Source organism: Loxodonta africana, chromosome 23 (genome assembly GCF_030014295.1).
Source record: "Loxodonta africana isolate mLoxAfr1 chromosome 23, mLoxAfr1.hap2, whole genome shotgun sequence".
NCBI lineage: Eukaryota > Metazoa > Chordata > Mammalia > Proboscidea > Elephantidae > Loxodonta > Loxodonta africana.
Window position 1 is genome coordinate 39,315,706 of NC_087364.1, and position 27,615 is coordinate 39,343,320.

Consider the following 27,615-nt stretch of genomic DNA (forward strand, 5'->3'; position numbering starts at 1 on the left):
TTGACTATTAAAAGTATTTCTTTAATATAAGTCTAGTTTTTCTGTGCTATATTATTAATGATTATTTTCGTATTTAATAGGAAAAACTGTAATCATTATGTGCTATTGTTACTTTTTAAAAATTATTCAGACCTTTTCCCAGGAAATTCAAAATCGCTACAATCATTTGACAAATACTGTATATTCAAGCATATTGAATTGGGAAATGAATTAATGAATAAAATCCTTTCATGCTATCAAAATTATCAGGTTAATTGACCCTATCCCTAGGATCTAGTCTTCCTGCCTTCAAGAAAAGTAGATTAATCCCTGCTGTACTATACTTTTACTCATCTTACTGGAATTTTTTAGTGTACAAGTCATTCGACTAGTCAGTGTTATGCAAAACCCCTCTCTGCCATAATGGAAATATCCTATATCTGTACTCTCCACTATGGTAGTCACTAGGCACAAGGGGCTTTTGAGCATTTGGAATGTAATTAGTGGCTCTAATGAACTAAATTTTATGTAATTCCATTTAATTTAAATATAAATAACTCTCTTAGCCCAGATCCCCCTGAAAAACAGATTCCGAGACAATGGCTTGCATTCAGCTAATTTATTTGGGAATGTGTTCCCAAGGAGCAGAGCAAGGAATGTGAAACAGGAAAGAAAGGTAAATTAAGGATCCATTATCAGGTTAGCTGCTGATTTTAGCAACTAGTCCTCAGTTTTCCAGGACTTCTGAGGAGCTTTGTGAAATTCACTTGAAAACTATCCACCCAGAAGATTAAAGAAAGAAGTATTATCCCTAGGATCTCATCCCGCATTGACCAAGGGTCTCACAGGCATGAATGTCTTCACAAATGGGTTTACACATGCATGAGTGCCAAGCAGCTTCTTAGGATATAACTGGTAGGGGCATTAGAGAAAATCCATAATAAAGGGGAAATGAGGGATGTGTGGACATGAAATTAGTGGAAGCCTGCGTAGATCTGCACACCACAACACTAAAATAACAGGAGTTAGTGAACTGGCTGAGAGGTTTGCTTGGCAATAAGGATTAACTTTATAAGTAAGTAAATAAAATTCTCATAGTCTCTGACCTTGTAGAGCTTATAATCAACTGGAGAAGATGAGATAATAAAAAGTAAACAAGCAAATTAAAATATAATAAGAAATTGTGGTGAGTACTGTTGAGGTAATAAGAAGAGTGTATAGACAGTACAGAAAGAATGGAGTTAATTTGTTAAAGTGATCAATGAAAGCCTCTCTAAAGAAGAAACTATTAAAGCTAAAACATGAAGGATGAGGCAAAAGCCAAGGAAAAGAATTATACAATTGATCAAATATATATAGATAGATATACGAAGGGACCCAAGATTTTAAAATGACTCCTTTGGCGTTTTCTTAAAAAAAAAAAAAAAGTTTCCAGCCCACTGGGCAAACAAATGCTGAGTAATTATGGGTGTCACCACCCACCCATTTGACTAATAGTGTTGCCAAAGAGAATGACCATTGGTAGCTTTACACCTGATAAGTTTATATCAATATTATGCTTTTTAATGGCAAATAATAACTGGGAAGTTACTTTTTAAAATTGAAAATATATAATAAACTCATTACTGAAAAATACAAACAGCTGAAGCCACAAATTTTGGTTTCAAAACTATTGCCAGATAACACTTTTAAAATGGTAAGTTGCTCACAAGAAAGCAGGAAGGGGACTCCCGTCCAACATGGCCCTATAGACCGAAGCACCATGACAGCCCTCCACAGCAAAGACCCAAAAAACTAAGTAAAATAGATGTCAGTCCTGGAAACCGAAGTGTCAAATGAAGAGGTAAATAACTGAGTCAAGCACTGAATGGAATAAGAAACTGACAGAGAACACAGAGCAAGGAGAGATACATGCAGAGGTCCCCCATCAGCTAAGGCAGCATGGATTTACCATCCCGGGTTCCTGTCAGATATCAGCGGAGAGGGAACACAGGAAAGCAGCTTCTTTGAGCTCCCAGCAGGAGACAGAACACCCACTAACCAAAGATACACACTTTCCCACCCTTCATCCTCTTCCCTGCTCTCCCTCCGTGCTTACTGGCTGGCAGCAGTGTTTCAGCTTGCCCGGAAGTGTAGAGTCTGTGCTGCTTGGATTTGCCCCACCCACATTGCAGATCTGCGGACAGGGACTACTGGAAAGCAGCGTCACAAAGTTTCCAGCAGGAGACAGAGCACCTGGTAACCAGCAATGTATGTTTTCCTAACCCTAACCTTCTTCCCCTCTGCCAGCCTCCTGCGCTTCCTGCTGGCCAGAGACTCCTGGCCCGGAGGCAACTGCTTTGGCCCCAGGCTGCTTGGATTCACCCCACCTACACTGGCCTGCTCCCTGAGTGCCATTCGTCTGTTGTCAGTGTTGCTTTCTTCCATGCCTCCCACCATCTCCATTCTCTGGAACACTTTTCGCTCTTTTCTTCTTCCTGAAAGGCTGTACACTACCCTGGCCAGTGACACCATGCTGGCGGGATCCCTGGACCTTTTTTTTTTTTTTTTCTTACTTTGTTCTGTTTTGTTTGTTGTTTGGTTTTATTTTTCTTTTCATGGCTTGAGGGCCCTTTCTAGCCTGGCTGGACTGCATGGATTAGGAGCCACCTCTCCAGTCTGCACAGTCACATTGGTTGGATCCATGGGGGCATTTCTTTTTTTTTGTTGTTTCTGTTTTTTCCTTTCTGTCTTCCTTCATTTCTCAGTTCTCATCTCTTTATCCTTACCACCTTTTCCTGTCTCCTGAATACTTGGCTCTGTGTGACACATATACCCCCTCTAGCCAGGCTATACTGTGCAGCCTGGGATCCACTTCCCCAGTTTTCATAGCTGCACCATAAAAACCCTGGAGGTATTTATTTTCTTTCTTTTTATCCATATTTTTATCTAGTAATTTTTTTCTTTTTCCTTTTTGTTTTTCTCCAGTTCTCAGTTTCTCATCTCTTCACTCCAATGGCAAGCTCCCTTAGCACTTTTGTTTGTTTGTTTGTTTGTCTTTGGCTCTTGTTCCTCTCTCCTCTCTCTCCTCTTTCCCATACCCATATTAACTCCACACATCAAAGCCTCCCCACTCATTTCTGCCTACCTGCACTTCTCACTGAACATCATACCCCCAAGAAGCACAGGCATGGCCTACCAGATCCTGCCCAGCACAGATTCCCAGCCTACCCTGACAGCCCTAGTACATGTCACAACAACCCACTACAGCCCCTCCCCTTGAGCTGGACCCCTTGTGTTGCACCACAGTTGAGTGACTGGCCATGCCCATTGGTCAAGGAGGCAAAAAGTATTGTGACCACAGGCAAGTAAACAATAAAGAAGGCACAGCCTGCCTGCTCAGACATAAGCAAATAAAACAAAAAAGTAGGATGAAACAAACAGATGTACAATCAATAAACAAACAAAAAATAACTACTGAATGTCCCAAAGACCACAGACAATTTCAAGACATACAAAAAATAAAAAAGGACAGGATGGTTCCAGTAGGTGTCCAAAATAAAACGCCAGATGATGTTCCAGTAGAAGAAAAGGCACTAGAACTACTTCACACAGAATTCAAATCTCTAACATTCAGAGCTTTTCAAGAGTTGAAGCAAAAAGCAGACAAAAATGAGGGAAAAAAAGACAAATTCATGGAAAAGGCAGAAAAATTCACGGAAAATACAGGCAGAACAATGGAAGAATTCAGAAAAATAATACAGGAACAAAATATCAAAATAAATTCACAACTACAAATCACAGAAAAACAACCATTCGAAATCCAAAAGATAAACAAAAAGATTTCAGAAATGGACAGTGCCATAGAAAGGCTGAGGAGCAGGTTTGAAATGATGGAAGAAAGGATCAGTGAAATTGAAGACAAAAAAATGATCACAACTCAGAGAAAATCAGAAAAAAGAACAAAGAAAACTGAAGAAACCCAGAGAATTATGTGGGATACAATCAAAAACAAAATTTGCAAGTGATTGGAGCTCCAGAATAGGTGGAGAAAATGGAAATCACACAGAGAATCATTGAAGATTTGTTGACAGAAAACTTCCCTAATATGTATTTTCCATTCATTTAATCATCTGCAATAGTTTTCCCCAATTAAATTCAGTTTCTGCTTTGGAAAAGAAGCTACAACTTCTGATTTGCCCTAAAATTCCCTTAGGACTATTTCACATCCCCAAGGGCAGAGTTCTTAATGGAAGCTTCCTACTTCTTTTCTCCTTCCTGTTTTTCTCTTCCTCATTGTCCTTATCTCTACCATAAGGTTTATTGTATGGGCTCCTTTCAGTGGTAGCAAAAGGAAAACTTATGCACCAGTGCTCTGATACACGAAATGACATTTTCTTTGCAGAACCCAATTCATTTGCCAGGAAAAAAAACTCGTTAATCTGAACAGAGTTATTTTTCTCTGTTTGACCTCTTTTGAAATTCTCATCAGTAATTTCACTATTCCTTGCAACTGTTTCTAATGGCTCAATATAAAATTAATACTTTTTTACTCTTTCACTAGTTTTCATAAAATCACTTGGCTTAAGTATTAGATCTAGTTCTCTTTCCACACTCTGTCTTCTTCACGTGTCCAGTCTGATGTTCCAATTTATTTCTCAGCCATATTTATTTGGAGACTTCACCTCCACTTTGAATCAAATATGACAAGAATCTAATTCGTATTCATCTTCATTTGACTGCAAAAGTACCAGAAGACAAAAAAGGCACATCGTTAGCAGTTTACTCACTTTCCTACTGTGTGAAAAGACAAACAACTTTTGTTTACAACATGAGTTAAAAATACAAAATAATTTACTTAATTTGTTTGATATGGTATTATTGAAAACATAAAAGAATTAGCACTTAGTTCATTTCATATGCAAAGAATAATTTTACACACTTCTTTTTTATATTCTTTTCCAAAAAAATAAAAATTCCCAGTTATGCTGTTCTTTGTATATAAAATCAACTAAGAATTCACCATTGACTTGCAGTTTGAATGAATGTGTTTAAAGGAAAGGTGATAGATTTCTTCTGAGTATTAAATTAACTGAAATATTTGAATTCTCTTGTAGTAAATCTGAGAAGCATTTATTGAACCTCCACTGTATGACAGGCACCATGCTTGGTGGTAATGTTACAGAGGTGAATAAGACGAAGCATTTATCATCAAGTCATCACCAATAAGATAGATAGATAGCTGCCATTGTGTTGACTGTCTCATTGAGACCTTATATACAACAGAACTAGACATCGTTCTGTCACATAATCCTCATCTCACTTGCATAAATCCATCTTTGTGGCTATTGTACTAATCCGTCTTACTGAGGGTCTGCCGCACCCTCACTGGCCCTCTACCAAACATGATATCCTCCTCCTATGATTGATCCCTCTTGATGACATGTCCAATGCAAGTGAGGCAGATAATGTTCTACCATAATGCATAAGGTTTTCATTGACCAATTTTCAGAAGTACATTGCCAGGCCTTTCTTTGTAATCTGTTTTAGAAGCTCCACTGAAATCTGTCCACCATAGGTAACATGCTGGCATATGAAATACTGGTGGCAGAGCAACAAGTAAACCACTATAGTAAGACAAACTGACATACAAGTAGTGGATAATGTAAAACCAAAAACCGTCGAGTCAATTCTGAGTTAGAACAACAATATAGGACAGAGTAGAACTGTCCCAAGGCTGTAATCTTTACAGAAGCAGACTGCTACACCTTTCTCCCATGGAGCAGCTGGTGGATTCGAACCATCAACCTTTCAGTTAGCAGCCAAGCACCTCACCATTGTGCTACCAGGGCTCCTTAGTGGATAAGGTAGATAGATGTAAATAAATTAATTAGAATTTAATGCAATAATTTCAAATATAAAAATATATAGCAGGCATATAAACAGCACACAGTAGGGTATAGAAGTATTTCTCTGTGTGTGCATGTGTGTACATATATGTGCTTGATTTCCAGTAAAATGTTACTTTAAACTTCTGAAATCATAGAGAAATATATTTTGTCCAAAATATGTATGGATTAGATATTCTTTTTTTTTTTTTCCAGTATAAGTTTGACTTGAAGAAAGCCAAAGAATTTATTAAGAAAATGATTGAAATAGATCCAAAATGCCCAGGTACTAGTTCATTTACTCATTCAAAGCATTTATTGTTATTTGCTTGCTTGATTGATTGATTTTAATTTTAACTCTCAGTTTATAGAGACATCATACTAGTTACCAAGAATGCAAACTGGCCAAGATAAAACATACCTAGGCCTCAGTTATTACTCATTGACTCAAACTTATTTTGTTTATCTATTTCTAGTATGTTTCATATACAAGGAACCTTGTTAAGATCTCATGTGTCAAGAACAATTCAGGGTCTGATATTTTGTTTGACTTGAAAGCTAACACATTAACCTGAAAGTTTCATAGACGCTGTAAGAATACATGAGACTCCTGGGCCAGAAAAAAAAGACTTTAAAATTCAAGGTACAGCAAGCAGCATGAGCATCATGTTTGTATTTTTCTCTTTCCCCCATGAAGTCCCACAGGTGGATGCTGCTTATTCAGTGCCTTTGTGTCACAGCTGAGAAACCCCAGATAGGAGGTTCTCAATCTTTTAAAGGGGGCACTAGCAAATTTCTTCAATCTTTGCGCTGGAGATGACATTATCTTTATTATCCTGGTCTGGAAACATCTGCATTCTGCCCCAGTGGGCTATCTCCCATAGCCATTTGCTATATAAACATTCTTGCAAAGATAGTCCAGAACAAAATCTGATGCAAGATCTACAGAAACACATTACACCATTGTCTCCTCATACAGTATTTTAAAGATATGCTGCCTGAGTCCAAGGAACTCATAATAGATGTGAAAGGCATATAAAAATGAATATACAGTAATAATCATTTATTTTCACAAGTTTTATGTTTTAGACTTTGTTTTTGTACTTTCTGAAAACTAAGACATACTTAATATTTATACACTCAAAGCTATCTCTTTCCTTATGATTTATACCTTTACATTTATTCTTGGAATACTTCTCTCTTTCTATATAAAGGCTTTATAAACATTGCTTTTAGATATAGAGTTTGATTCAGGCTTAGAATAGACATAAAAATATTGATCTCATTTGTGAATGTCAATTGGAAGATAAATTGATTCTGGGAAAAGAAAAAAAGGGAGGTATCTGTTTCATTTGAAAAGATTTGTAATTGTAATTAAAAATAATAACTTATGGGTTAGTTGTACTTTAAAAAATATAATAACTTAGTGAATCATTCTCTTATGCATAATGAATATTGAAAAAGAAGATACAAAAATCTGTATCTCATAAGTTAGGAGATATTTATAAAGTTCATTGAATGAGAAAAATATATAAAATTATCATATATTTATTAAAAATTTAGTCAAAAAGGGAGAATTATCCATATATATGACTTTCAAACTCCTTTAAAGGCATATGTTCTTTAAACTTTTGATTTAACGAGGGAGAAGAAACAAAATAATGAATAAAGGAATAATTTAGGCTTGCCTGTTTTTGCTCTTTTAATATTTCAGCATAAATATTTGGCTGATGTCCTTAATTTGGTATACCCAAGAACACATAATTATCTTCTTTAGTACTAAGCAGATGCCATTATTTTTATTAATATTTGATGCCACACCCTTATACCGTAAGTTGAACTGAGCTGAAAATAAAAGAAATATATCCATAAGGAACATTGTTGCAAATCAATATGCATTAAAATGTTTTTTTTAAAAAAAACTATCCAGGAAGCCAAAAATTGACTTCTAATCTTCATGAAATATAAATTATAAAATTCTTTCTTCCAATGTAACAATAAAAAAATGGAAAAAGTCAGAAGTATTTCCAAACAAGCAGTTTATATCTAACATGATTACAGTTCTTTTTAACTCTTTGTTTTGGAATGTTTCAAATATATACAAAATTTGAGAGAGTAGTACAATGAGGCTCCATTTACCCACCAAGAACAATATTGTTTTATCTATAAAACTATTCATTTTTTTTCTTTATAGATCCTATATATAGTTTCATTTTATCACTAAGATCTTTTTATGGGTATAGTTTCAATTTGTTATTTTGATTGAAAACATTTTGAAATTGGAAAATTTTAGAAGTAAAGAATGAGAGAAAATGTGGTTGACGTTCCTCAAAATCAAGTATTTGTTAAAAATCATTTTACAAACACTAACCAATCAACATACCTATGAACATACTAGATTGTTCACTGTAGTATATACAAAGAAATATTTATCAAACCCACAGACATTAAAGCATTTATGTTTTACTTAAGGAGATAAAAACCAGACAAATGAAAAATAAAATAGTTTGAATTAGTGGTCTAGGCTACTTACCAAATGGAATACTAAGGCAGTCCATAATTAATTGAAATGGTACAACAAATTTGTGAGTTCAAAGGGGAAAGATAGCACATGCTTTAATTAGTACAAAGGAGAAGAAACAAAGCTAATACCACGTATCTTGGATAGTGCAGTAGTGGTCTTTTTAGAAAAACTGCCTGTATTTTTTACAAATATTAACCACTAAATTAATCTGAAATCACATTTTGCTTAGCTTCTTCCACTATCCTATCATTCTTCCCTCATTCTCTTACAGTGCACTACAGAGAGCACTCCCTTAATCACTCACGGGAGAATCCACACCTAAGCTCTTCTTCTACATACCCTGACCTAAGATACTTGACACCAGGAGAAGGTCAGAAAATAGATTTTAAGGGTGAGATGTTGGTGTTGTATTCTCCAGGAAGATGCCAGTATGAACTCCATCACTTTATACATCAATACTCAGTCACTATGAGAGTATTGATGTTATCTGTCCTAGTAATAGTGAAATTGCTGGGGTATATATCTGCATTAAACTAAGCAGAGATTTTCATGGAAGGGGATGAATTAGGTACAATGTTTCTGGCATTTAAGATGCATGGAGGAAATAGTCATTTATTATTTGGTAGGGTATTTTTATTTTGTAATAAACCCACTCAGCAGTAATGAACTAAAAAAAGAAGAAGAAAAAAAAAAACCCAGAAAATTCATATTTAAATAATAAGTACAAAATTTCAATTTTTTTCCACGAGAGTTGGCAATTAAAATGTGACTTCCACCAGATATTTATTGATATTTACTATTCACAATGGTGATATCACTGTCCATGTGAATATCATAAAACACAGGTGGGCTGCCCAAGCATCAGCATCTACTTAAAAAATAGACATATTTTTAAAAAGAGTATATCTAAAGGCAATACACTGCAGCTAATGAAAGTGCAGTCACTCCATACTCAGTAAAGCATGAATTTTTATATATATCAATTAATTTCACACATTTTAAAAATTTTGTTTCATTATGTACATATAGAGAAGAAAAGCCTATTTACATGTTGCCTCCATTAGCAGAAAAACTTAGCAAATGATTAAATGATACCATTTTTATAATAGTGATATCAGAATTTCAGAATAAAAAATTAGTTATATTAAATAATTTTTTAATCCAATTCATTGACTCAAACAAAAAGTTTTGTAAGGAAGTTTATTGAAGGCAAATCATCTAACATTATTGTGAATGCTACTAGGTTATGGCACTAAGCAGGAGAATCAATATAGCAGTACTAGGGCAGCACATTCGAAGAGAACAGCATTTCATTTCCCACAGAAATATAAATTGCTATCTGTGCTTAACAACAGAACTGAAAAGAACGTTAGAGTGTTGAACCACTGTATATCCTTCTTCTCCATCCTCATGAACTTCCTTCCCCACTGTAACCACACCGGACACAACAAAAGCAATAGAGAACACAATAATCATCTTTAGTTCCCATTGACCTCTCTAATTGCCGTGTCTTGCCCACTTTTTGTATTGGCCAAATCAAGATATTAGACACTCAGTAGGTGACATATTCCTCGTAATCATCACCATAATTACAAACATTTTTTATTGATCTCCAGGGACATTATGTTATTTTTGATTCACCATACCCAACTCTTGGCTTTAGTAAATTCAGAAGTTCCCAATTTAACATGTCCAAAAAAAAGCCATCTTAAAAGCAATGAAAGGGTTTTCAATTCGGTTATAAAATCCATATCAATGATGTCTTTTGTTATTGTGATAAAAACACTACATTTCTCACAATAGACTACATCTTCCTGGTTTAAAATGTCAAGAGAAAAAAAAAAAACACAAGTTTTTGTTAATGTCTAGATATAAATAAATGTATGTCATGCAGATATTTTGGGCATATTTACACTTAAGAAATTAGTATTTTTATTTAATTGAAAACTGTGAGTTAAGCACTTGCCTTCCATTCTCTTTGAAAATAATAGAAGTTACATTTATAAAACCACTCATAAGAGTTTATATTTATTATCTGATGATGTAGTACAAATTTATGAGGCAAATGAATAATGTGTTTAATAGTATTTAACAATGTAATGAAGTCTCAGTGCCCTATGTTACAAAGAGGATTATATCTAAGGATTTTCAGTTATTTAAGTATATTTAGTAATGCAAACCTACTGATATCTTATACCTTAAAATAGTAAAAAATAAAAAAATAATCCACATAAAATATTATTTTTTTATTGTACATTAAAGTTTATAGAACGAACTAGCTTCTTATTAAACAGTTAGTGTGCATATTGTTTTATGACATTTGTTAACAGCCCTATGACATGTCAACGCTCTCTCTTCTTGACCTTGGGTTCCCTATTACCAGCTTTTCTGTCCCCTTCTGCCTTCTAGTCCTTGCCTCTGGGCTGGTGTGCCCCTTTAGTCTTGTTTTGTTTTATGGGCCTGTCTAATCTTTGGATGAGGGTGAACCTCAGGAATGACTTCATTACTGAGCTAAAAGGGTGTTGGGGGCCCATACTTTCAGGTACATAAAATATTATTTTTGAGCAGTTTTAAAAAATCACTTTGGGAATACAAACCTGTAATCTATTCATCTGCTTTTCAAGTGCTGCTAGGAAAAGCAAAAAATGATATCCAACAGGGATCCTTCAAATGTCCTAAAAGTATTAGTAGTGTAATCTTCCTATAGATGTAAAAATAAATCTTTAAAAAAGTGATGTTACTTAAAAATAATTATTTCCTGCCTTAGGGTTGAACTTATACATAAAAAATTCACAGAAAGTTTTAACTGTAAGCATGAGTGGCTTGATTTTTCCCATTATGTTTTTTCAATCCTGAGTATTCACAAGATAATCAGTTCATGTAATGTCTTCGTAATAACACTTTGTGCTACTTCATTTCTCTACTGTCATTCTGTTGTCAGTAAAATGCATTATTCTGAATTTTACCTTTTTAAATATAATTGAGAGATGAACATTACCTACTAGGGATACAATACTGATCCATAATAACACAGATCTCAAAAACTAAATTTCTACTAAATTTACTTTTAACAGGGCAATTTTATCTCTTTTCCTCTATGATATGTCATTCTAATCTTAAAAAGTAGAAGTAATAGAGACTAATTTTAACAAATCAGATTAATTTACCATTTGATTTTAATTTCATAGATTAATTTGTCATTTGATTTTAATTCATGCATTTAAATTTTCTCGGCTTTTAATTTTTTTTTAAAGGAATGAGGTTTTAAATTGAATTTTATAAAGTCTTTGAAACTGAATTCTCTGCAATAGAACCTCAAAATTTTTTTTAATTAGTAATTTTTTTTTTTAGTAAATAATTTATTTTTCAATTGTGGTAGGGCAAAATTTTGGAAGGTCATTCATAGAGATGTCCTGCCCTAATCCTCAGAACCTGTTAATCAAGTGAAATATCACTTCCATAATATGTTATATGTAAATTGACCTTAAGATAGGGAGAGTATACCCCAAAAGAAAGTCACCAAGACATAATCACACTTGACAAAACCAAAGGCAAAGAAAGAATCCCAAGTGCAGCTTGCTAAAAACAAAAAGTCACATTCAAAGGTGAGAAAATAAGACTAGGCTCTAATTACTTAGCAGAAACCATGCTGGCAAAAAAGCAATGGGATGACATATATAAAACCTTGAAAGAAAAAAAAATTGCAAACTAAGAAAGTATATCCTGCAAATTCTCACTCAAATATGATGGCAAAATTGGTATATTTACAGATTAACAGAAATCAGGGGAATATGTAAAAACAAAACCAAACTTACAAGAATTATTAGAGTAAGTCCTTCAGTTAGAGAACCAAAAACACCAGACAACAACCTGAATCTAGGACACAGGACAGCATCAGCTAAATACCAACCTAGGTTATGAGTTCTCAAAGATAAAACAAAACTGAAAGATTTACAACAGGGATCCAGAGATTTCAATCTGTGAATGACAACAAAGCCAGAACAATAAAAGAAGGAATAAATAGTGTATGTATAGAACTTTCAAATGGAGAGAAAGTCAAGGGGGATATCAATAGTAAAAGGCTGGCTAAAACTTAGGAAGGTAGGGGTAGATTTCAAGGTAACCACAGAAAAAGTTAACAAACCTAATCATCAAAATAAAGAAGAAAAACATAAAGCCTCAATAAACACAAAATCTGTAAAAATGATAGAAATTAAGAGAAAATACACAAACAAAAGGGATTCAGCACTTGAGAGTAAGAGGAACTAAGAAAACATCAGAACCGCAAAGAAAAAAAAAGCACTACCAAATGACAGGAATAAATTCACACCTATCAATAATCACACTAAACAGAAATGGCTTAAATGCACCCACAGGGACAGAGAGTGACAGAATGGATTAAAAAAAAATATGACCCATCAATATGCTGTCTAAAAGAGACAGCCTTAGAAACAAAGACATAAATATATTAAAAATCAAAGAATGGAAAAAATATATCAAGCAAATAGCAACCAAAAAAAGAGCAGGAGTGGCAACACTAATCTCAGATAAAACAGATTTTAAGGAAAAAATCTAGCATAAAAGACAAAGCTCAAAAGACAAAGAAGGACATTATATAATGATTAAAGGGACAAGACACCCATGAAGACATAACCATAATAAATAACTACACACCCTATGACAGGGCTCCAAAATTCATAAAAGGAACTCTAACAGCTCTAAAGAGAGAAATTGACAGTTCCACAATAATAGTAAAAACCAAAAACCAAACCTGTTGCCATTGAGTCGATTACGACTTATAGTAACCATATAGGAAAGAGTAGAACTGTCCCATAGGGTTTCCAAGGAGTGCCTGGTGGGAGGCTTCAATACATCATAAAGGACAGAACATCTAGAAAGAAAATCAACAAAGATACAGAGGATCTAAAGGCCACAATCAACCAATCTGACCTAGTAGGCATATGTAGAACATTCCACCCAACAGCAGCAAAGTATACCTTCTTTTCCAGCACACATGGAATGTTCTCCAGAATAGACCACATCTTAGACCACAAAGCAACCTTCAACAAAATCCAAAACATTGAGACAATACAAAGTATCTTTTCTGATCAAAACACCATAAAAGTAGAAATTAATAATAGGAAGAGCAAGGAAAAAAAATCAAATACATGGAAACTGAAAAGCATCTTGCTTAAAAACCACTAGGTCACAGAAAAAATCAAAGATGGAATAAAAAATTCCTAGATTCAAATGAGAATGAAAGAACATCATATCAAAACCTTTGGGATACAGCAAGGCACTGCTCACAGGTCAATTTATAAGCAATAGATGCACACATCAAAAAAGAAGAAAGGGAAAAAAATCAAAATGTTAGCTTAACAACATGAATAACTAGAAAGAGAACAGCAAAAGAAGACCACAGCCAACAGAAGAAAGGAAAAAATAAAGATCAGAGCAGAAATAAAAGAAACTGAGAAAAGAAAAACAATAGAAAGAATCACCAAAACCAAAAGTTAACTCTGAGAGGATCAACAAAATCGACAAACCATTGGCAAAATTGACAAAAGATAAATGAGACAGGAAGCAAATAATCCAAATAAAAATGAAATGGAGGATGTTACAACAGATACAAGTGAAACAAAAAAGAATTATAACAGAGTACTATGAAAAATGATGTTGTATTTTTGTTAAGCTTTGATTCATGACAACACTATGCACAACAGAACAAAACAGTGCCTGTTCCTGCACCATCCTCTCAAGTGTTGTTATGCTTGAGCCCATTGTTGCAGCCCCTGTGTCAATTCATCTCGTTTTGAGGGTCTTCCCGTTTTTCTCTGGCCCTTTACTTTACCAAACAAGATGTCCTTCTCCAGAGGCTGATCCTTCCTGATAACTTGTTCAAAGTATATGACACTTGGTCTTGCCATCCTTTCTTCTAAGGAACATTCTGGTTGTACTTCTTCCAAGATATATTTGTTCTTTTGGCAGTCCATGGTGTATTCAATATTCTTCACCAACACTATAATTCAAAGGCATCAATTCTTCTTTGGTCTTCCTTTCTCATTGTCCAGCTTTTGAAACATATAAGGCAACTGAGAACACCATGGCTTGGGTCAGGTGCACCTGTGTCTTCAAGGTGACATCTTTGCTTTTTAACACTTCAGAGAGGTCTTTTGCAGCAGATTTGCCAAATGTAGTGCGTCGTTTGATTTCTTGACTGCTGCTTCCATGGTTGTTGATTGTGAATCCAAGTAAAACAAAATCCTTGACCACTTAAAACTTTTCTGCATTTATCATGATGTTGCTTATTGGTCCAGTTGTGAGGATTTTTTTCTTTATGTTGAGATGTAATCTATACTGAAGGCTGCGGCCTTTGATCTCATCAGTAAGTGCTTCAAGTCCTTTTCACTTTCAGGAAGCAAGGTTGTGTCATCTGCATATCACAGGTTGTTAATGAGTCTTCCTCCACTTTGATGCCCTATTCTTCTTCATATAGTCCAGTTCCTCGGGTTATTTGCCAGCAAACAGACTGATTAGGTATGGTGAAAAGATATAACCCTGACACACACCTTTCCTGACTTTTATCTACTCAGTATCCCCTTGTTCTGTTCAAATGACTGCCTCTTGATCTATGTACAAGTTTCCCGCGAGCACAATTAAGTGTTCTGGAATTCCCACTCTTCACAATATTACCCATAACTTGTTATGATGCCCATAGTCAAATGCCTTTGCATAGTCAATAAAACACAAGTAAACAGCTTTCTGGCATTCTCTGCTTTCAGCCATGATTCATCTGACATCAGCAACGATATTCCTTGTTCCATGTTCTCTTCTAAACCTGGCTTGAATTTCTGGTATTTCCTTGTTGATGTACTGCTACAACTGCTTTTGAACGATCTTCAGCAAAATTTTGTTTGTGTGTGATATTAATGATATTGTTTAATAATTTCTTCATTGAATCGGATCATCTGTCTTGGGAATAGGCATAAATGTGGATCTCTCCCAGTTGGTTGGCCAAATTTCCAAATTTCTTGGCATAGACCAGTGAGCACTTCCAGCTCTGCATCTGTTTGTTGAAACATCTCAATTGGTATTCTGCCAATTCCTGGAGCCCTCTTTTTCACCAATACCTTCAGCGTAGCTTTGACCTCTTCCTTCTGAACCATTGGTTCCTGACGATGAAACCTCCTGAAATGGTTGAACATTGGCAAATTCTTTTTGGTATAGTGACCCTTTGTAGTCCTTCCATCTGCTTTTGATGCTTCCTGCATCATTTACTATTTTTGCCAAAAAGAATCCTTCAATATTGCTACTGGGGGCTTAAATGAAAAATATACTCCAACAAATTTGAAGATCTAGAGGAAATGGACAAATATCTAGGAACACATTACTTACCTGTTATGTACTGAATTGTGTCCCCCCAAAATGTGTGCCAGCCAAAAGCTGGTTCTTCGAAAAAATTAACAAGATTGATAAACCATTGGCCAGACCGACTAAAGAAATACAGGAAAGAAAACAAATAACCCTATTAAGAAACGAGATGGGCCACATCACAACAGACCCAACTGAAATTAAAAGAATCATATCAGATTATTACAAAAAATTGTACTCTAACAAATTTGCAAACCTACAAGAAATAGAAGAATTCCTGGAAAAACACTACCTACCTAAACCTAAACTAACACAATCAGAAGTAGAACAATTAAATAGACCCAGAACAAAAAAAAGAGATTGAAACAGTAATCAAAAAACTCCCCCCTAAAAAAGCCCTGGCCCAGATGGCTTTACTGCAGAGTTCTACCAAACTTTCAGAGAAGAGTTAACACTACTACTACTAAAGGTATTTCAAAGCATAGAAAATGATGGAATACTACTTAACTCATTCTATGACCACCATATCCCTGATACCAAAACCAGGTAAAGACATCACAAAAAAAGAAAATTACAGACCTATATTCCTCATGAACATAGATGCAAAAACCTCAACAAAATTCTAGCCAATAGAATTTAACAACATATCAAAAAAATAATCCACCACGACCAAGTGGGATTTATACCAGGTATGCAAGGCTGGTTTATTATTAGAAAGACCATTAATGTAATCTACCATGTAAATAAAACAAAAGACAAAAACCACATGATCTTATCAATTGATGCAGAAAAGGCATTTAACAAAGTCCAACACCCATTTATGATAAAACTCTCAGCAAAATAGGAATTGAAGGAAAATTCCTCAACATAATAAAGGGCATCTATACAAAGCCAACAGCCAACATCACTCTAAATGGAGGGAGCCTGAAAGCATTTCCTTTGAGAATGGGAACCAGATAAGGAAGCCCTTTATCACCGCTCTTATTCAACATTGTGCTAGAGGTCCTAGCCAGAGCAATTAGGCTAGACAAAGAAACAAAGGGCATCTGGATTGGCAAGGTGGAATTAAAATGATCTCTATTTGCAGATGACATGATCTTATACACAGAAAACCCTAAGGAATCCTCCAGAAAACTACTGAAACTAATAGAAGAGTTTGGCAGAGTCTCAGGTTATAAGATAAACACACAAAAATCACTTGGATTCCTCTACATCAACAAAAAGAACATCGAAGAGGAAATCACCAAATCAATACCATTCACAGTAGCCCCCAAGAAGGTAAAAAATTTAGGAATAAATCTTACCAAAGATGTAAAAGACCTATACAAAGAAAACCTCAAAGTACTACTACAAGAAATTAAAAAGGTCACACTTAAGTGGAAAAACATGCCTTGCTCATGGATAGGAAGACTTAACATAGTAAAAATATCTATTCTACCAAAAGCCATCTATACATACAATGCACTTCCGATCCAAATTCCAATGTCATTTTTTAATGAGATAGAGAAACAAATCACCAACTTCATATGGAAGGAAAAGAAGCCTCGGATAAGCAAAGCGTTACTGAAAAAGAAGAAGAAAGTGGGACGCCTCACTCTACCTGATTTCAGAAGCTATTCTACAGCCACAGTAGTCAAAACAGCCTGGTACTGTACAACAACGGTCACATAGACCAATGGAACAGAATTGAGAACCCAGATATAAATCCATCCACGTATGAGCAGCTGATATTTGACAACGGCCCAGTGTCTGTTAATTGGGGAAAACATAGTCTTTTTAACAAATGGTGCTGCCATAACTGGATATCCATTTGCAAAAAAATGAAACAGGACCCATACCTCACACCATGCACAAAAACTAACTCCAAGTGGATCAAAGACCTAAACATAAAGACTAAAACGATAAAGATCATGGAAGAAAAAATAGGGACAACACTAGGAGCCCTAATACAAGGCATAAACAGAATACAAAACATTACCAAAAATGACAAAGAGAAACCAGATAAGTGGGAGCTCCTAAAAATCAAACACCTATGCTCATCTAAAGACTTCACCAAAAGAGTAAAAAGACCACCTACAGACTGGGAAAGAATTTTCAGCTATGACATCTCCGACCAGCGCCTGATCTCTAAAATCTGTATGATTCTGTCAAAACTCAACCACAAAAAGACAAACAACCCAATCAAAAAGTGGGCAAAGGATATGAACACGCACTTCACTAAAGAAGATATTCAGGCAGCTAACAGATACATGAGAAAATGCTCTCGATCATTAGCCATTAGAGAAATGCAAATAAAAACTACGATGAGATTCCATCTCACTCCAACAAGGCTGGCATTAATCCAAAAAACACAAAATAATAAATGTTGGAGAGGCTGCGGAGAGATTGGAACTCTTATACACTGCTGGTGGAATGTAAAATGGTACAACCACTTTGGAAATCTCTCTGGCGTTTTCTTAAGCAGTTAGAAATAGAACTACCATACGTCCCAGAAATCCCACTCCTCGGAATATACCCTAGAGAAATAAGAACCTTCACACAAACAGATATATGCACACCCGTGTTTATTGCAGCTCTGTTTACAATAGCAAAAAGCTGGAAGCAACCAAGGTGTCCATGAACAGATGAATGGATAAATAAATTGTGTTATATTCACACAATGGAATACTACACATCGATAAAGAACAGTGACGAATCTGAGAAACATTTCATAACTTGGAGGAACCTGGAAGGCATTATGCTGAGCAAAATTAGTCAGAGACAAAAGGACAAATATTGTATAAGACCACTATTATAAGATCTTGAGAAATAGTATAAACTGAGAAGAACACATACTTTTGTGGTTACGAGGAGGAGAGGGAGGGAGGGTGGGAGAGGGTTATTTACTGATTAGTTAGTAGATAAGAACTACTTTAGGTGAAGGGAAGGACAGTACTCAATACATGGAAGGTCAGCTGAACTGGACTGGACCAAAAGCAAAGTAGTTTCCGGGATAAACTGAATGCTTCAAAGGTCAGCGGAGCAAGGGCGGGGGTTTGGGGACCATGGTTTAAGGGGACTTCTAAGTCAATTGGCAAAATAATTCTATTATGAAAACATTCTGTATCCCACTTTGAAATGTGGCATCTGGGGTCTTAAATGCTAACAAGCGGCCATCTAAGATGCATCCATTGGTCTCAACCCACCGGGATCAAAGGAGAATGAAGAACACCAAGGTCACACGATAACTAAGAGCCCAAGAGACAGAAAGGGTTACATGAACCAGAGACCTACATCATCCTGAGACCAGAAGAACTAGTTGGTGTCCGGCCACAACCGATGACTGCCTGACAGGGAGCACAACAGAGAACCCCTGAGGGAGCAGGAGATCAGTGGGATGCAGACCCCAAATTCTCACAAAAAGACCAGACTTAATGGTCTACCTGAGACTAGAGGAATCCCGGCGGTCATGGTCCCCAAACCTTCTGTTGGCCCAGGACAGGAACCATTCCTGAAGACAACTCATCAGACATGAAAGGGACTGGACAGTGGGTAGGAGAGAGATGCTGATGAAGACTGAACTATTTGTATCAGGTGGACACTTGAGACTGTGTTGGCATCTCCTGTCTGGAGGGGGGAAGAGAGGATAGAGTTGGAAGCTGGCAAAAATGTCACGAAAGAAGAGCCTGGAAGGGCTGACTCATTAGGGGGAGAGCAAGTGGGAGTACGGAGTAAGGTGTATATAAACTTATATGTGACAGTTTGACTTGATTTGTAAACATTCACTTGAAGCTCAATAAAAGTTAATAAAAAAAAAAAAAGAAAGAGAATGCAGGACTTTGGGAATGCAATAAGAATGCTGAAGGACAAGACAAGAGGGATGTTCCATTTCTCTACCACACTGTCTTTCTAGGTGCTCCCTCATTATTCTGTTTGATTATTATGTTAGTCTTTTTGGTAAAGTCGAGTATCCTTAATGATGAATTTGGAAATAATTCTTAGGATGATAAAATACCTAAGTGTTTTCAAGATTTAAAAAAATAAATAAAATCACTAAGATTCCATAGTGTATGTTAGATTTATATAAGGGTTAAATGGACTCATATGATAATTGGAAAAATAAAGTGAATTTTATTCTACTTTAAACATAAAAAAAAAAAAAAATGTGTGCCAGCTTGGCCAGGCCATGATTCTTAGTATTGTGTGATTATTCACCATCCAGTCATTTGATGGAATTTTCCTGTGTGTTGGCTGTCTTACCTCTAAAATCTAAATCAGGTAGGATTAGAAGGAGTTATATTAATATTATATTATTATTATTATTATATTAATATGTTATATGAATGAGTTATATTAATTATAATTAATGAATTATATCAACAAGATTAGGTTGTATCTTGAGTCAGTCTCTGTTGAGATATAAAAAAGAAAAGCAAGCACAGAGATTGGGGGCCTCATACCACCAAGAAACAGGAGCCAGGAGAATAGTGTGTTCTTTGGACCTGGGGTCCCTGCACTGAGAAGCATCATGATCGGGGACGATTGCTGACAAAGACCTTCCCCCTGGGCCTGTAGACAGAAAGCCTTCCCCTGGAGCTGGCACCCTGAGTTCAGACTTCTAGCCTCCTAGACTGTGAGAGAAAAAATTTCTCTTTGTTAAAGCCATCCACTTGTGATATTTCTGTTATAGCAGCACTAGATAAATAATATACTACTTAAGTTAACAAAACTAAGGTAGAAAATCTGAACAGACCCATAACAAGAGAAGGCATTGAAAAGGTAGTTAAAAAAATCTGTAACAAAAAAAAGCCCTGGCACAGATGACTTTACTGGAGAACCATTTGAGCCCTGGTAACACAGTGGTTAAGAGCTACAGCTGCTAACCAAAAGGTCAGCAGTTCAAAACCCTATGGAACTATTCTACTTTGTCTTACATATGTTGTTATGAGCCAGAATCAGCTCGGCAGCAACAGGTTTTTGTTGTTTGGTTCGAGCTGCTAAGGTTTTAATTCATTATGTACCAAAAGAAAATAAAAAGTTGCTGCTTATATTGTTAAAAAAGATATTTTCAATGAAGATGTCGTTGGTCTTGCAAAATTCTATGATGCGATCTCTGGTGTCCTTTCTATCACCAAGTGAATATTTTCCAACTGCCAATACTTATTCTTTGTTTCCAACTTTCACATTCCAGTTACCAGTAATTGTGAATGCATTGATTGCTTGATTACACCAATAGGTTTGCAAACCTATTGCAAGAGACTTCTTTAAAGTGTTAAAAAGCAAAGATGTCACCTTGACAACTAAGGTCCTCCTGACCCAAGCCATAGTGTTTTCAATCACCTGATATGCATGTGAACACTGGACAAGGAATTAAGAACAATGAAGTAGAATTGACACCGTTGAATTATGGTGTTGTTAAAGAATATTGAATATACCATGGACTGCCAGGAGAAAGGACAAATCTGTCTTGGAAGAGTATGGCTACAATGCTCATTAGAAGCACAGATGGTGAGTCTTCATCTCATTTACTTTGGACATGTTATAAGAAGGAACCAGTCCTTGGAGAAGGACATCACGCTTGGTAAAGTAGAGGGTCAGAGAAAAAGAAGAAGACCTTCAATGAAATCTATTGACACAGTGGCTGCAACAATGAGCTCAAGCATAACAATGATTGAGAGGACAGCACAGGAGTGGGCAGTGTTTCGTTCTGTTGTACATAGGGTTGCTGTGAGTTGGAACTGGCTCGATGGCACCTGAGAACAAAAATAACAAATAGAAAATGACAGAAGTATTACTGAAAGCCATATGTGATTTTGCTTTTGTAATTTTTCAAGTTTGAGGTCATCCTTGGAGCAAAGACACTTGCCACATTATGTCTTAGAAATAAGGTAAATAACATTGCCCTCTGAAATTAAAAGCATAAAATTAATAGACAGTGCCTAACATACCTTAAAACGAGTCATAACCTTTTGGATATGATGTGACTTTAATAAAACTATAAATCCTTTTCTCAGACAGAAAAACTGAACTTGCATATAAAGGCACAAAAATTTGTGTGTAATATCAAGAAGATTGATATTAACAGTCTCTCTAAAATGACGACCCTAGCCTTGTAAAGTTATTTAATGTATGGACCTAATTAGAAAAGATTAAATCATTTAGAATAAACCAAAAGAAAAACCCAAACTCATTGCCGACTCATAGGAACCCTGTAGTACAGAGTAGAACTGCCCCCATAAGGTTTCCAAGGGGCAGCTGGTGGATTTGTGCTATCTACCTTTTGGTTAGCGGACAAGCTCTTAACCACTGCACCACCAGGGCTCCACTTAGAAAAAAAGGTAAGTAAATTCCACACACATTTTAAAGGGTAACGGAAGCAAACAGAGGCTGTGCCTAGGGACAAGGGTTCTGTTCAGGCTAATATAAGTATCTGGCAAAATTTGGTGTATTAATTATTTGCAAATGTTAGATCCTGGTGGCCTTTTATGTTTGATTTGTTAAACTATTTCTCCTTTTTCTGATTGCAAGCTCAAAAAAAAAAGAATCTGATTGTTTTCTAAGGTATCAGCACCAGTTACCGTTTAGTCAATTCTGACTCGTGGTGACCTCATGTGGGTCAGAGTAGAACTGCCCTCCGAAGGGTTTTCAGTGCTGATTTTTCAGAAGTAAGTCACCAGGCCTTTCTTCCAAGGAGCCTCTGGGTAGGCTCCAACCTCTAACCTTTCAGTTAAAGAAGAGCACGTTGACTGTTTGTAATACCCAAGGACCCCTTTTTGAGTGTGGTTTATCTAAAAACTGAAGATCCTTGGGTGGTACAAATAGTTTGTGCTTGACTACTAACCTATACTTTGTTCAAACCCACCCAGGGTCACCAAGAAAGCAAGGTTTGTTAATCTACTTCTGTAAAGATTACAGCCTAGAATGCCCTGTAGAGGAGTTCTACTTTGTAACACATGGGTTGCCACAAGTAAGGACTGACGTGATGACAATGGGTTTATGGTTTATCTAAAAAATAACTATGAGCTAGTTAGATGGTTTCAACCGTCAACTATCCCTGGGAGCATATCCCATATCATAGCTTAATAAACAGCTCTTCTAATCTTTTTAACGTTTTTGCAATCTTCACTAACAAAATTAACGTCACTCAGTCAAAACAACCCTGAGATAGTGAGGAGCCTGAGTTTCTTGGCCCGCAAGCTGAATGTCAGTCTGGACAACTATTAATTTGTTAAGGCTCAAGTATGAGTAGCCAGTGCGGCTCTTCTCCAGATGACACCCTCACTGTCTTTTGTGGATCTTAATCAAAATTGTGTGAAATTTTTTTTTAAAATAATTTTATATGCTAAGTAAAAAACAAAGAAGAAAGAAACTTAGGATTTTTTATTTGATGTTGAAGTTAAATTAAATTTCATGATAGCACGGTGTCCATGGCAAAGGTTAAAGAGGCCAAGAACAAATTAGTATTTAGAAAGGTCAACATTCAGGGGACTACTTAAAAAGGTCGACCTCATTTGCAACCTTTTGTCAAAACGACTTATGTTATTTCCTTTGACACCGCTTGAAACTTTTCAATTAACTACCACCTGCAAACACTGAGAGATCACTGGAAAATTAATGAACACCGTTTTCTTCTTTCTCTCTCTCTCTCTACTCCAGTCTCTTTCTCTTTCTCTCTCTCCTATCCTCAAGCCCTTCTTTTCTTCCTAAAAAGGCTACAATTATGTAAACTAAGACTTATCTCAAAGATCTGAATAAATTATTTCTAGTGCCTAATCAATCAATATCTAACTATCTAAAGTTAAGACTTTGAGATATTTATTTTTATTTTCTATTAACTTTTACTGAGCTTCAAGTGAATGTTTACAAATCAAGTCAGTCTGTCACATATAAGTTTATATACACCTTACTCTGTACTCCCTCTTGCTCTCCCCCTAATGAGTCAGCCCTTCCAGTCTCTTCTTTTGTGACATTTTTGCCAGCTTCCAACTCTCTCTATCCTCCCATCCCCCCTCCAGACAGGAGATGCCAACACAGTCTCAAGCGTCCACCTGATACAAATAGCTCAGTCTTCATCAGCATCTCTCTCCTACCCACTGTCCAGTCCCTTCCATGTCTGATGAGTTGTCTTCGGGAATGGTTCGTGTCCTGGGCCAACAGGAGGTTTGGGGACCATGACTGCCAGGATTCCTCTAGTCTCAGTCAAACCATTAAGTCTGGTCTTTTTGTGAGAATTTGGGGTCTGTATCCCACTGATCTCCTGCTCCCTCAGGGGTTCTCTGTTGTGCTCCCTGTCAGGGCAGTCATGAGTTGTGGCCGGGCACCATCTAGTTCTTCTGGTCTCAGGATGATGTAGGTCTCTGGTTCATGTGACCCTTTCTGTCTCTTGGGCTCTTAGTTATCGTGTGACCTTGGTGTTCTTCATTCTCCTTTGATCCCGGTGGGTTGAGACCAATGGATGCATCTTAGATGGCCGCTTGTTAGCATTTAAGACCCCAGATGCCACATTTCAAAGTGGGATGCAGAATGTTTTCATAATAGAATTATTTTGCCAATTGACTTAGAAGTCCCCTTAAACCATGGTCCCCAAACCCCCGCCCTTGCTCCGCTGACCTTTGAAGCATTCAGCTTATCCCAGAAACTTCTTTGCTTTTGGTCCAGTCCAGTTCAGCTGACCTTCCATGTATTGAGTATTGTCCTTCCCTTCACCTAAAGTAGTTCTTAACTACTAACTAATCAGTAAAAAATCCTCTCCCACCCTCCTTCCCTCCCCACCTCGTAACCACAAAAGAATGTGTTCTTCTCAGTTTATACTATTTCTCAAGATCTTAAAATAGTGGTCTTATACAATATTTGTCCTTTTGTCTCTGACTAATTTCACTCAGCATAATGCCTTCCAGGTTCCTCCAAGTTATGAAGTGTTTCCCAGATTCGTCACTGTTCTTTATCGAAGCGTAGTATTCCATTGTGTGAATATAACACAATTTATTTAACCATTCATCTGTTGATGGACACCTTGGTTGCTTCCAGCTTTTTGCTATTGTAAACAGAGCTGCAATAAACATGGGTGTGCATATATCTGTTTGTGTGAAGGTTCTTATTTCTCTAGGGTATATTCCAAGGAGTGGGATTTCTGGGTTGTATGGTAGTTCTATTTCTAACTGTTTAAGATAACACCAGATAGATTTCTAAAGTGGTTGTACCATTTTACATTCCCACCAGCAGTGTATAAGAGTTCCAATCTCTCCGCAGCCTCTCCAACATTTATTATTTTGTGTTTTTTGGATTAATGCCAGCCTTGTTGGAGTGAGATGGAATCTCATCGTAGTTTTTATTTGCATTTCTCTAATGGCTAATGATCGAGAGCATTTTCTCACGTATCTGTTAGCTGCCTGAATATCTTCTTTAGTGAAGTGAGTGTTTATATCCTTTGCCCACTTTTTGATTGGGTTGTTTGTCTTTTATGGTTGAGTTTTGACAGAATCGTATAGATTTTAGAGATCAGGCGCTGGTCGGAGATGTCATAGCTGAAAATTCTTTCCCAGTCTGTAGGTGGTCTTTCTACTCTTTTGGTGAAGTCTTTAGATGAGCATAGGTGTTTGATTTTTAGGAGCTCCCAGTCATCTGGTTTCTCTTTGTCATTTTTGGTAATGTTTTGTATTCTGTTTATGCCTTGTATTAGGGCTCCTAGTGTTGTCCCTATTTTTTCTTCCATGATCTTTATCGTTTTAGTCTTTATGTTTAGGTCTTTGATCCACTTGGAGTTAGTTTTTGTGCATGGTGTGAGGTATGGGTCCTGTTTCATTTTTTTGCAAATGGATATCCAGTTATGGCAGCACCATTTGTTAAAAAGACTATGTTTTCCCCAATTAACAGACACTGGGCCTTTGTCAAATATCAGCTGCTCATATGTGGATGGATTCATATCTGGGTTCTCAATTCTGTTCCATTGGTCTATGTGCCTGTTGTTGTACTAGTACAGGCTGTTTTGACTACTGTGGCTGTAGAACAGGTTCTGAAATCAGGTAGAGTGAGGCGTCCCACTTTCTTGTTCTTTTTCAGTAATGCTTTGCTTATCCGAGGCTTCTTCCCCTTCCATATGAAGTTGGTGATTTGTTTCTCCATCACATTAAAAAATGACATTGGAATTTAGATCGGAAATGCATTGTATGTATAGATGGCTTTTGGTAGAATAGACATTTTTACTATGTTAAGTCTTCGTATCCATGAGCAAGGTATGTTTTTCCATTTAAGCAGGTCCTTTTTAGTTTCTTGTAGTAGTAGTTTGTAGTTTTCTTTGTATAGGTCTTTTACATCTTTGTTAAGATTTATTCCTAAGTATTATCTTCTTGGGGGCTACTGTGCATGGTATTGATTTGGTGATTTCCTCTTCGATGTTCTTTTTGTTGATGTAGAGGAATCCAAGTGATTTTTGTATGTTTATCTTATAACCTGAGACTCTGCCAAACTCTTCTATTAGTTTCAGTAGTTTTCTGGAGGATTCCTTAGGGTTTTCTGTGTATAAGATCATGTCATCTGCAAATAGAGATAATTTTACTTCCTCCTTGCCAATCCGGATGCCCTTTTTTTCTTTGTCTAGCCTAATTGCTCTGTCTAGGCCCTCCAGCATAATATTGAATAAGAGTGGTGATAAAGGACATCCTCGTCTGGTTCCCGTTCTCAAGGGAAATGCTTTCAGACTCTCTCCATTTAGAGTGATGTTGGCTGTTGGCTTTGTAAATGCCCTTTATTATGTTGAGGAATTTTCCTTCAATTCCTATTTTGCTGAGAGTTTTTATCATAAATGGGTGTTGGAGTTTTTCAAATGCCTTTTCTGCATCAATTGGTAAGATCATGTGGTTTTTGTCTTTTATTTATATGGTGGATTACATTAATGGTTTTTCTAATATTAAACCAGGCTTACATACCTGGTATAAATCCCACTTGGTCATGGTGAATTATTTTTTTGATATGTTGTTGAATTCTATTGGCTAGAATTTTGTTCAGGATTTTTGCATCTATGTTCATGAGAAATATAGGTCTGTAATTTTCTTTTTTTGTGATGTCTTTACCTGGTTTTGGTATCAGCAAATGGTGGCTTCATAGAATGAGTTAGGTAGCGTTCCGTCATTTTCTATCCTTTGAAATACCTTAGGTAGTAGTGGTGTTAACTCTTCTCTGAAAGTTTGGTAGGAATCTGCAGTAAAGCCATCCTGGCCAGGGCTTTATTTTGTTGGGAGTTTTTTGATTACCGTTTCAATCTCTTTTTTTGTTATGGGTCTATTTAGTTGTTCTACTTCTGATTGTGTTAGTTTAGGTAGGTATTGTTTTTAAGGAATTCATCCATTTCTTCTAGGTTTGCAAATTTGTTAGAGTACAATTTTTCATAATAATCTGATGTGATTCTTTTAATTTCAGTTGGGTCTGTTTTGATGTGGCCCATCTCGTTTCTTATTCGGGTTATTTGTTTCCTTTCCCGTATTTCTCTAGTCAGTCTGGCCAATGGTTTGTCAATTTTGTTAATTTTTTCGAAGAACCAGCTTTTGGCTTTGTTCATTCTTTCAACTGTTTTTCTGTTCTCTAATTCATTTAGTTCAGCTCTAATTTTTAATATTCATTTTCTTCTGGTGCCTTATGGATTCTTTTGTTGCTCACTTTCTATTTGTTCAAGTTGTAGGGACAGTTCTCTGATTTTGGCTCTTTCTTCTTTTTGTATGTGTGCATTTATTGATATATATTAACCTCTGAGCACTGCTTTTGCTGTGTCCCAGAGGTTTTGATAGGAAGTATTTTCATTCTCGTTGCATTCTATGAATTTCCTTATTCCCTCCTTCATGTCTTCTATAACCCACTCTTTTTTCAGGAGGGTATTGTTCAGTTTCCAGGTATTTGATTTCT